This window comes from Lethenteron reissneri, chromosome 61 (assembly GCF_015708825.2).
Source record: "Lethenteron reissneri isolate LAM-NWPU_2019-01 chromosome 61, ASM1570882v1, whole genome shotgun sequence".
Taxonomy (NCBI): domain Eukaryota; kingdom Metazoa; phylum Chordata; class Hyperoartia; order Petromyzontiformes; family Petromyzontidae; genus Lethenteron; species Lethenteron reissneri.
This window is the reverse complement of record NC_083839.1, coordinates 7,654,046-7,666,226: the sequence shown is the minus strand read 5'-3', so window position 1 is coordinate 7,666,226 and position 12,181 is coordinate 7,654,046.

Below are 12,181 nucleotides of genomic sequence, written 5' to 3'. Positions count from 1 at the left end.
GATGTGGTGGGCGGGGCCAATGGGGGTGGTGGGCGGGGCCAGTGGGGGTGGTGGGCGGGGCCAGTGATGTGGTGGGCGGGGCCAATGGGGGTGGTGGGCGGAGCCAGTGGGGTTGGTGGGCGGGGCCAGTGATGTGGTGGGCGGGGCCATTGGGGGTGGTGGGTGGGGCCAGTGATGTGGTGGGCGGAGCCAGCGGGGGTGGTGGGCGAGGCCAGTGATGTGGTGGGCGGAGCCAGCGGGGGTGGTGGGCGGGGCCGGTTTCACGCCACCAGAATCCCCGTTGGAGCCGCAGGAGAATGTTGGAATGGTGCCGAACAGTGACGTGCGGTGAGGTCAGTGGCTGGGGAGGCACTGGCGAGTGTCAGAGCCAGATTCACACGCTGAGGGGGGCGTGTCTTAACTGAGGGGGCGTGTCTTAACTGAGGGGGGCGTGTCTTAACTGAGGGGGCGTGTCCTCTGAGGCAGATGTGATAGCTGCCTCCCCTGGTCCTTTTTCATTGCAGTTTCATGACGAGACCAGGGAGCCTAAATATCTTTATACACATGCGTGAAATAGGTTACCTGGAGTTTGAAAGGCGAGGACATGAAATGAGGGGGTCTACAAACATTACATTGGTGACATACTGAGATAGTAACAGACACGCGCTTACTGCCCGCGCTCCATCCAGTTACTGAGGGGTTGCGCAATCAGAGGGGAGGCTGAGCTCATCGCTGCCTCACCTCTCGTCTCTTCCTGTATTTGCAGCGGAGCTCCGCAAATTTGGCGATTTTGACGATAAAAATGATTGGAATCGTACAGAAATGGCATTTATAACACAGACCGGTGGAAAAATCTAAATATTTATTTTACTTGATTATTCTTTTTACTTTTCGTAGCAGCTATTTTCATTGGAGTATGGCAGGTGAGGCTCTGCCTCCCCTGACCGCACGTCCCTGGTACCCTCTGCTCCGGCGAGGCCTGGATAAACCAGGGTGCTCCCCGCCCTCCCGTCGTTTAGCCGGCCCGTGGAGTGCCCTCACGAGGAGCAGTCCTGCCCGGCAAGCCGGCACGGCGGTGCTGCCGCGTGCGCTGTACACGGGCCTCATACTGCCGAGGAGACCCCTGGGGGGCGAAACCCGACCACGTGTTGCTGTGCCTCAACAGCCGTCTACAAACAACAAGGCGGGCCGTGGTTGGTGCAAGTTGGACGACGACGACAATTATTACTATGACGTTTACTTTGGTGGAAGGGTACACACCGGATATTTATTTATTATGTTATTTTATTGTTCATAAGAGGTTTGTTTTGGTTTTGGGTTAGATCGCGTAAATATATAAATGTGCCAGATGTGTGGCTGTGGCCTGATGAAGCTAGTTGTAATTACTGGCGAAACGTCGTACAGATTGGCTCTCCAACACACTACCGGTGGTGCTGTACTCGTATACTACACTATACACTACACACTAGTGCTGTACTAGTATACTACACTATACACTACACTATACACTACACACTAGTGCTGTACTCGTATACTACACTATACACTACACACTAGTGCTGTACTAGTATACTACACTATACACTACACACTAGTGCTGTACTAGTATACTACACTATACACTACACTACACACTACCGGTTAGTGCTGTACTAGTGACGAGCTGGCCACGTTCTGTTTACGTGACAACCCTTACTAGTTGGCTGTGTCGGGTGGTGGCGGGTTCTGGCGACACATATTTACGCGATTATATTGGTCACGTGATTATATTGGTCACGTGTTAAACTGACTATTTCATTATTACCAAAAGATGGACAGACTAGGAGGTGGACAACATTTGCCTTTGTCCATCACCCATTCAAATCGGTGGCACGATTGCTAATTGGAGCTGGTTGTCTTTTAAAAGCGGCCGGTGGGCCGTCCGCTGGGTCACGTGTGCAGGGGCTGCAGCTGACGTGGCCACAGCGGTCGGGGTGCACTGATGATGACGACGATGATGCCCATTGAGGAGTCACGTGCCAGGCAATGTGTTCTGCATTGGGACACTTTGACCAATACCGGGCACATTGTGTGGGGGGGGGGGGGGGTGTTTTTAGCTTTGGGAGGAAACCGGAGAACCCTGAGCGATCCGATGAGATCGCACGAGAGTTATTTATGGGACAATATGCGACGAGGGTTCTGTATGGCATGAGAACAGGAGGGTTCTGTATGGGATGAGACGATGGTTCTGTATGGCATGAGAACAGGAGGGTTCTGTATGGGACCAGGCGATGGTTCTGTATGGGATGAGAACAGGAGGGTTCTGTATGGGATGAGGCGAGGGTTCTGTATGGGATGAGAACAGGAGGGTTCTGTATGGGATGAGGCGAGGGTTCTGTATGGGATGAGAACAGGAGGGTTCTGTATGGGATGAGGCGAGGGTTCTGTATGGCATGAGAACAGGAGGGTTCTGTATGGGATGAGAACAGGAGGGTTCTGTATGGGATGAGAACACGATGGTTCTGTATGGGATGAGAACAGGAGGGTTCTGTATGGGATGAGACAGGAGGGTTCTGTATGGGACGAGACGATGGTTCTGTATGGGATGAGACGGGAGGGTTCTGTATCCGATGGTTTATATTTGACTAATTTTACACCGCCGCCTTTTCTCCGCTAAAAAAACCCAATATTCCCGTCTCGCGGTTTTACGACTCATCCGTCTGGGTTTTAATGAGATGATTCGTGGCCCAAATTCCTTTGCCAAAATAATTACCACGAGAATAACACGAGGGGTGGGGGGGGGGCAACGGGCGGCCTCCCCGTGGATTAAACACGTGGTGGTGGTGGTGGTGGTGTTTGTTGTGGTGCGTGATTGGTGGTGTATAATTTGTGAACGGTGCAATTACGGTACAAAAACATAATATATAATTTTAATAACAACGTCGTTGGCCGTCTCTGTTTACTTGTGTGCGCCTCTATATGTTTTATTTGTAGACGCGTGTGTGAGTGTAGATGTGTGTGTGTGTCTGTGTGTGTGTGTCTGTGTGAGTGTAGCTGCGTGTGTGTCTGTGTGTGGGGAGCGATAGTGTAGCGGTTAGCGCGCTGCGCTACGAACCTGGCGACCCGAGTTCGATTCCCGCTCACGGCCAACACCAGTGACGATTATCTGAACCGATCCTGGGCCTCCCTTAGGTCGACTCAGCCTCAAATGAGTATCTGGTGCGGTGCGTAGTAAACATCGTCAATGGGGAGACGAAGGCGGCCGGGCGTGGTGCTGGCCACCTACCACCTCGTGTGCCGGCTTTCATTGGTGCTCGCTAACAGCACTTGCCCCAACAGTAGGTTAAGTCTATACAGGGGTCTTTGTATATGTAGGGAGCAGTGGCGCAGTGGTTAGCACACCACCGTGAGGAATCCGGCGGCCTGAGTTGACCAGTGCGGTGTCGGAAAAAATAAAACCCATTCACCTCATTAATCCATCTTCTGGCTCATTCACACTCGCCAACTCATTCACCATCTCGCCCGCCCACCATCGCGCCCATTCACTCTCACCAACTCATGAATTCACCATCTCGCTCACCCACCATGTCACTCACCATCTCGCTCACCCACCCACCATCTCGCTCACCCACCATCTCACTCACCCACCCACCATCTCACTCACCCACAATCTCACTCACCCACCCACCATCTCAATCACCTACCATCTCACTCACCCACAATCTCACTCACCCACCCACCATCTCAATCACCTACCATCTCACTCACCCACCATCTCACTCACCCACCCACCATCTCACTCACCCACCCACCATCTCACTCACCCACCATCTCACCCACCCACCATCTCACTCACCCACCATCTCACTCACCCACCATCTCACTCACCCACCCACCATCTCACTCACCCACAATCCCACCCACCATCTCACTCACCTACTATCTCACCCACCCACCATCTCACTCACCCACCATCTCACCCACCCACCATCTCACTCACCCACCATCTCACTCACCCACCCACCATCTCACTCACCTACCATCTCACTCACCTACCATCTCACTCACTCACCATCTCACTCACCTACTATCTCACCCACCCACTATCTCACCCACCCACCATCTCACTCACCCACCATCTCACTCACCCACCATCTCACTCACCCACAATCTCACTCACCCACCCACCATCTCACTCACCTACTATCTCACTCACCCACCATCTCACCCACCTACCAACTCACTCACCCACCATGTCACTCACCCACCATCTCATTCATTCACTCGCCATCCGGCCTACCCACCTATTCGCTCACTAATTCACTCCCCAACTGTCTGGTGGGGAGCGATGGCGCAGTGGTTCGTGTATTGTTAAATACGAATCCGGCGGCCCGAGTTGACTGGTGCAGTGTGGGGGGAAATAAAACCCAATCGCCTCATTCACCCACCATCTCACTCACCCACCCACCATCTCACTCACCCACCCACCATCTCACTCACCCACCATCTCACCCACCCACCATCTCACTCACCCACCATCTCACTCACCCACCATCTCACTCAACCACCCACCATCTCACTCACCCACAATCTCACTCACCCACCCACCATCTCACTCACCTATTATCTCACCCACCCACCATCTCACTCACCCACCATCTCACCCACCCACCATCTCACTCACCCACCATCTCACTCACCCACCCACCATCTCACTCACCATCTCACTCACCTACCATCTCACTCACTCACCATCTCACTCACCTACTATCTCACCCACCCACCATCTCACTCACCCACCATCTCACTCACCCACAATCTCACTCACCCACCCACCATCTCACTCACCCACCTACCAACTCACTCACCCACCATGTCACGCACCCACCATCTCATTCATTCACTCGCCATCCGGCCTACCCACCTATTCGCTCACTAATTCACTCCCCAACTGTCTGGTGGGGAGCGATGGCGCAGTGGTTCGTGTATTGTTAAATACGAATCCGGCGGCCCGAGTTGACTGGTGCAGTGTGGGGGAAAATAAAACCCAATCGCCTCATTCACCCACCATCTCACTAACCCACCATCTCACTAACCCACCATCTCATTCATTCACTTTCTTCCCAACTCTTTCCACATCTCACTCACTCACCATCTCACTCACCCACCATCTCACTCACCCACCATGTCACTCACCTACCCACCATCTCACTCACCCATCCACCATCTCACCCACCACCATCTCGCTCACCCACCCACCATCTTACTCACCCATCCACCATCTCACCCACCCACCATCTCACCCATCCACCATCTCACCCATCCACCATCTCACTCACCCACCATCTCACTCACCCATCCACCATCTCACCCACCCACCATCTCACCCACCATCTCACTCACCCATCCACCATCTCACTCACACACCCACCATCTCACTCACCCACCATCTCACCCACCTACCAACTCACTCACCCACCATGTCACTCACCCACCATCTCATTCATTCACTCGCCATCCGGCCTACCCACCTATTCGCTCACTAATTCACTCCCCAACTGTCTGGTGGGGAGCGATGGCGCAGTGGTTCGTGTATTGTTAAATACGAATCCGGCGGCCCGAGTTGACTGGTGCAGTGTGGGGGAAAATAAAACCCAATCGCCTCATTCACCCACCATCTCACTAACCCACCATCTCACTAACCCACCATCTCATTCATTCACTTTCTTCCCAACTCTTTCCACATCTCACTCACTCACCATCTCACTCACCCACCATCTCACTCACCCACCATGTCACTCACCTACCCACCATCTCACTCACCCATCCACCCACCATCTCACTCACCCATCCACCATCTCACCCACCCAACCACCCACCATCTCACTCACCCACCCACCATCTCACTCACCCATCCACCATCTCACCCACCACCATCTCGCTCACCCACCCACCATCTTACTCACCCATCCACCATCTCACCCACCCACCATCTCACCCATCCACCATCTCACCCATCCACCATCTCACTCACCCACCATCTCACTCACCCATCCACCATCTCACCCACCCACCATCTCACCCACCATCTCACTCACCCATCCACCATCTCACTCACACACCCACCATCTCGCTCACCCACCCACCATTTCACTCACCCACCATCTCACTCACCCACCATCTCACTCACCCACCATCTCGCTCACCCACCCACCATCTCACCCATTATCTCACTCACCCACCATCTCGCTCACCCACCCACCATCTCACTCACCTACCATCTCACTCACCCACCCACCATCTCACCCACCCACCTTCTCACTCACCCACCATGTCACTCACCCACCATCTCACTCACCCACCATGTCACTCACCCACCATCTCACTCACCCACCCACCATCTCACTCACCCACCATGTCACTCACCCACCATCTCACTCACCCACCATGTCACTCACCCACCATCTCACTCACCCATCCACCATCTCACCCACCCACCATCTCACCCACCATGTCACTCACCCACCATCTCATTCATTCACTCGCCATCCGGCCTACCCACCTATTCGCTCACTAATTCACTCCCCATCTGTCTCATTCACTCATTTTTGGTTTTGATGTCATTTTGGTGGGGAGCGACGGCGCAGTGGTTCGGGTATTGTTAAATACGAATCCGGCGGCCCGAGTTGACTGGTGCAATGTGGGGAAAAATAAAACCCATCGCCTCATTCACCCACTGTCTCGCCCACCATCTCACTCACCCACCATCTCGCCCACCATCTCACTCACCCACCATCTCATTCACCCACCATCTCACTCACCCACCATCTCACTCACCCACCATCTCATTCATTCACTCTCTTCCCAACTATTTCACCATCTCACTCACTCACCATCTCATTCACCCACCATCTCACTCACCCACCATCTCACTCACCCACCATCTCACTCACCCACCATCTCATTCATTCACTCTCTTCCCAACTATTTCACCATCTCACTCACTCACCATCTCATTCACCCACCATCTCACTCACCCACCATCTCACTCACCCACCATCTCACTCACCCACCATCTCATTCATTCACTCTCTTCCCAACTATTTCACCATCTCACTCACTCACCATCTCATTCACCCACCATCTCACTCACCCACCATCTCACTCACCCACCATCTCACTCACCCACCATCTCATTCATTCACTCTCTTCCCAACTATTTCACCATCTCACTCACTCACTCACCATCTCATTCACCCACCAACTTGCTTGCTCACTATCTCGCTCATTCACTCACAATCGCGCCCACCCACCATCTCATTCCTTCACTCACAATCGCGCCCACCCACACGATGCACTCGCTAACTCACTCACCGCCTCGTCCATTCGCTCATTTTTGGGGGTTTTTGCTTTCCCCACATTGGGGGACCCCCGGTGCCTTCTTGCGAATGAGACTCTCCCGGTCTCTCCGACTTCTCCCGCTGGTTACACAAAACCAACTTCCCCCGCCCATTAAGCACCCCCCCCCCTCCTTCACCTCCTTCCACTCTCCTAAAGCTCTTCTCCACCGCCAATTACATTCCCGCGTCCCTCCACTCCTTCCCGTACCTCTCCGAACCCTTCGTGATCCCCAAGTACTCCCTCTGTGCTGTGTGTGTTGAACTTCTTTCGCACCGTACGTAGCCATGCTAATCGGAGGTGCGGGCGGGGGGGGGGGAAGACGACACACTACGTACACACATCCATAATAAAAAAAGGTTAGCGTAAATACAAGGCCATAATAATATTTTGAGGGGGGGGGACATCCCCCCCAGTATTCAAATATGCTCAAAATGCCCCCCCCCCAATATATTGCAAAAAAAATGATTTCTGTTGATATGATTGTGGTTATGGTTGTACTTTATGAATCCATAATCTCTGCCATTACATATAATGAAACAAGAAAAGGTAAAAAAGAAAAAAAAACAGAGCAATGTAATACAATACACTGTTAGATATTATTGTAAAAAAAAACAAATAAAAAGTCCAACCTATGTTAGTGCATTTTTTAATATTTTAGGCAGGAAATGAGTTTTAAAATTTAGATTTATTTTCTGGAGGGGGGCCCCCAGACCCCCTGGAAGATTTGGTCCCCCCCAGTGTTGACTCCATGGCTCCGGCCTTGCGTAAATATAAATGTGCCGTTAGACCCGCCACCACCCGCACGGCCAAGTCGTAAAGGGTTTGCAAGCAAACAAAACGTGCAAATTCGTCACTCGTTCAGCACTGCGGTGTGTTGGAGAGTTCAACCCACGGCATTTTACAATTCGAGTCCGACGTTTCATGCCGCCTCGCCGTCAGCCACTCCCCAGTAGCTTGTGGCGCGCCCTCTGCCCCCCGCGGCATTCCCAGTCGCTGGTTCTCGCGAGCCAGCAGCGCAGTGGCGGCAGAGGCGTAGCTAGGGGGGGGCAGGGGGGTACACATGTCCCCGGGCGCCAAGGTAAAGGGGCGCCAAAATGAGGCTTACAACGTGACATTATAACTTATTGCGGCGGGCGCGGCAGCCTGAAACTACTGCAAAAATCTACACCTCAACCTAAAAGTTTACATATCCCGCCACACACAGCCTACATGTCATGTAATTACATTTTGGTACGCGCGCCTATTAAGAACTTACATGGAAGAACGTCCCAAACAACAGACAGGCGCAGTCTTTTAGTCTTAGTCAGTGGCCTGTTTTTTGGTGGCGGAAACTACGACTTCCTGAAACACGCTGGAGTGCACGATCAGAAGCTGTTAAAGCTATCTATGAAGGACTGGATGAACTAGTAAGGCTGCTAGACAAATTATCGGAGGACGTAACTATGACGCCTGAAACCATAGTTTTATAACATTTCTGGAATGTCATTCTTGGAAAAATTGATCGTGTTCAGAAACGCTTACAGGATCCTACTATGAATTTCAAGGAAGCAGCAATTGATCTTATTTCTTTGGAGCATGAATTTGTCAAGCTTCGTGATGATTTGAGCCAAGTTGCTGTAGAAAACGCCAAAACAAGACGCACAGCCTGGGGGATCGAGTGGACAGAAGAATTAGGCGACGTCGGAAGATGCCAGGAGAACTGGCAAGAGATGCAGGACTTTCAGCAGAAGAAGAAATTGTGCGCGTTACGAAGAGCGTATTTTATCGACTTCAACAGGAAATGTCAACACGGTTTTTACCACTAAAAGACCTGAACACAAACTTTGGATTTCTGCTGGACGTCAAAACTCTTCTATCCGACACAGATGTCGATGCAATTCGTCGAATTTGCACAGATTTTGGAAATTTCTATTACACCAACATCAATGGCCACGAACTTTTCACAGAAATTGGAGATTGCAAAATGCTGCTCAGTAACCGGAATGAAGTTTTACCAGAAACTCCTTTGGATCTTCTTGGTTTTATTGTATTTATGGAGACGACATTTCCGAATTTGCGAATTTCACTGCAAATTTTATTAACAATAGCAGTTTCAATTGCAAGCTGTGAGCGGTCGTTCAGCAAATTGAAACTTATTTTGTCATATTTGCGTGCTTCAAATGGGACAAGATCGTCTCAGCGATCTTGCTCTTCTTAGTGCTGAAAGAGAAACATTGGAAAAAAAAGATTTTGATTACGTGATTGAACAGTTTGCGACAGTGAAATCAAGAAAAAATAATATTTTGTAGACTGTCAACCAGTCTACGACAGTAACTGAGTGAGCCATGTAATATAATTTCTATAAATTTGCTTCTTTAAATACAATGTTTCATTACAATTTCAATTGTTATTCCTTATTCGATGTAATAGGAAAATGTGATTAAACGGGGGGGGGCGCCAATTTTATAGTTCGTCCCCGGGCGCAAAATATTCTAGCTACGCCTCTGAGTGGCGGCGACGCCGCGTCAACAACGCGGCGTCGAGCCGGGAGTGAGCAGAGTTGCGTGGACGTCGTGGTGGCGTTGGAGTTGTGAGCGAGTTCCTCCCTCCCCCACCACCACCCCCACCACCACGCACCACCCCACCACCCCACCCCACCACCACCACCACCCCACCACCACCACCACGCACCACCACCACCCCCACCACCACCACCCCCACCACGCACCACCACCACCACCCCCACCACCACGACCACCCCCACCACCACGTACTACGACCACGCACCTCGACCACCACCCCCACCACCACGCACCACCACCACCACCCCCACCACCCCCACCACCACCACCACCCCCACCACCACCACCACCCCCACCACCCACACCACCACCCCCTCGCGAGCAGCAGAGGGCGGCAGAGTCCCGTGCCTCGCTGCTGGCGGGAGGCCTCGGCAAGGTAATTTACCCTTTTAACCGGGTAAAAGGGTAAATGTGTCGACATGCCAAGGGGTAAGGTAAAGGGTAGGGTAAAGGTAGCTCGCAAGAATTACCCGGTAGGGTAAAGATAGCGCGAAGTATTACCCGGTAAATACGGTGCCTTGTTTACCGCTAAAAGCTCCGTGGCGCAGTCCGTGGCCTCCATTTAATAAATAATATTAAAAATAAACTTTTTTTAAAACACGCTTTTATGAAATGTACTAGTCATGGCAGAACTCCACGACTCCAGGAAGTGGCCCCGAAGCTTGCCATAACGTAAGGGACCGTGGCCAATTACAGCCAACGTCAGTTGAGCGTGGACAATTGGACCCAAGCCGAAACATAACATATACTAAATAATGTAAAAATATACTTTATTTATTTATTTTGATAGAATATAGTATTGTCATCAGTTTGACGTAAGTATACCAAGTTTGCAGTCGATACCACATTAGGAAGTGGGTTAAAATTGAGTTACAAGATTTGAGGATACAACAACAACGACAAGCGTGTAAAATTGGAATCATCGAGAGTATTCTATATGGATAAAGCGCTCTACCTTGTAGCATTTACCGTTATAAACCTTGTTCATGTGTAGTAGTACCCCAGTAATTACCCTGTAATCGGGTAATTTGTATGAGGTAAGGGTCAAGGGTAGGGTAAAGGTATGCTCGTTGTTTTTACCTTTTAACTTTTACCTTACCTTGCCGAGCTGGCGGTGTGGCTGGCGGTGTGGTTGGTGCCACGTGGGGGGGCTGCCAATCGCCGGCGACGATTGTTATCTGGATCGGATCTGAGTGCTCCCCTAGGTCGGCTCAGCCTCAAACGAGCACCTGGTGCGCTGTGGAGTAAACATCGCCAGCGGTGCTGGTCACCCAACTCCCTTGCGTGCCGTTCCGGCCTTCGTAGGCGCTTCCTAACAGCACTTGCCCCTCAGTGTCAAATGAGTACCTGGTGCGGTGTAACCATCGCCACTGGGGAGACAAAGGCGGTCGGGCGTGGTGCTGGCCACCCAACCCCCTTGTGTGCCGTGCCGGCCTTCATAGGTGCTCGCTAACAGCACTTGCCCCAATAGCCTGTTAAGGCTACACGGGGGAGCTTTGGTTTGTCATTGTATATTTGTACGTACGTGTATATAGGTCCACTCGGCCTCAAAAGAGTACCTGGTGAGGTGTGTGAACATCATCGCTGGGGAGACAAAGGCGGACTGGTCGGGCGTGGTGCTACTGAGGCGGCCTTCAAAGGGTGCTTACTCGCTAACAGCACTTGCCCCAACAGCCTGTTGCAGGCTATAACGGGTGGGGGGGGGCTTTATATTTGTATCTATTTATATTCCAGCTCATTAAATCGCATGTTCAGATGTCTGCGAGTTGTTGATTTTGGGCATTTTGAAAACATCTCTTGATGTGTGATCCACGTCGTTTTGGCGCGTCCAAGTACACTCCGCTACAAATGCACGGGATAACGCGCGACCGTACCATCATGTACTGAACTACGATATCACTGGTCAACAACAAAAAAAATTCTGGCCTGGACTTTTGCGGCTGTTTTAGACTAATTTCAGGGTGCTGATTCCAAATCGGATCTCAGATTTGCTCTATCACATTTCATTTTTATGCTATCGGCATACCCCATTTTCATTGATTTTACCCGAAATTAACTGTCACTTATGATTGCAAGTTGTTGCTAGTCAGTGACTGCTTTAGTGCTAAAATATGGTGCTGCACTTTTAGGATAGTGTGTTTATAATATCAATTTATGTAGATATCCACATTTATGTAATATTTTTCTTCTGCAGTTTTTATAAAAAATGCAATATTTGATATCTCAAAAATGTGATAGACAAAAACTGAAGCCAGATTTGG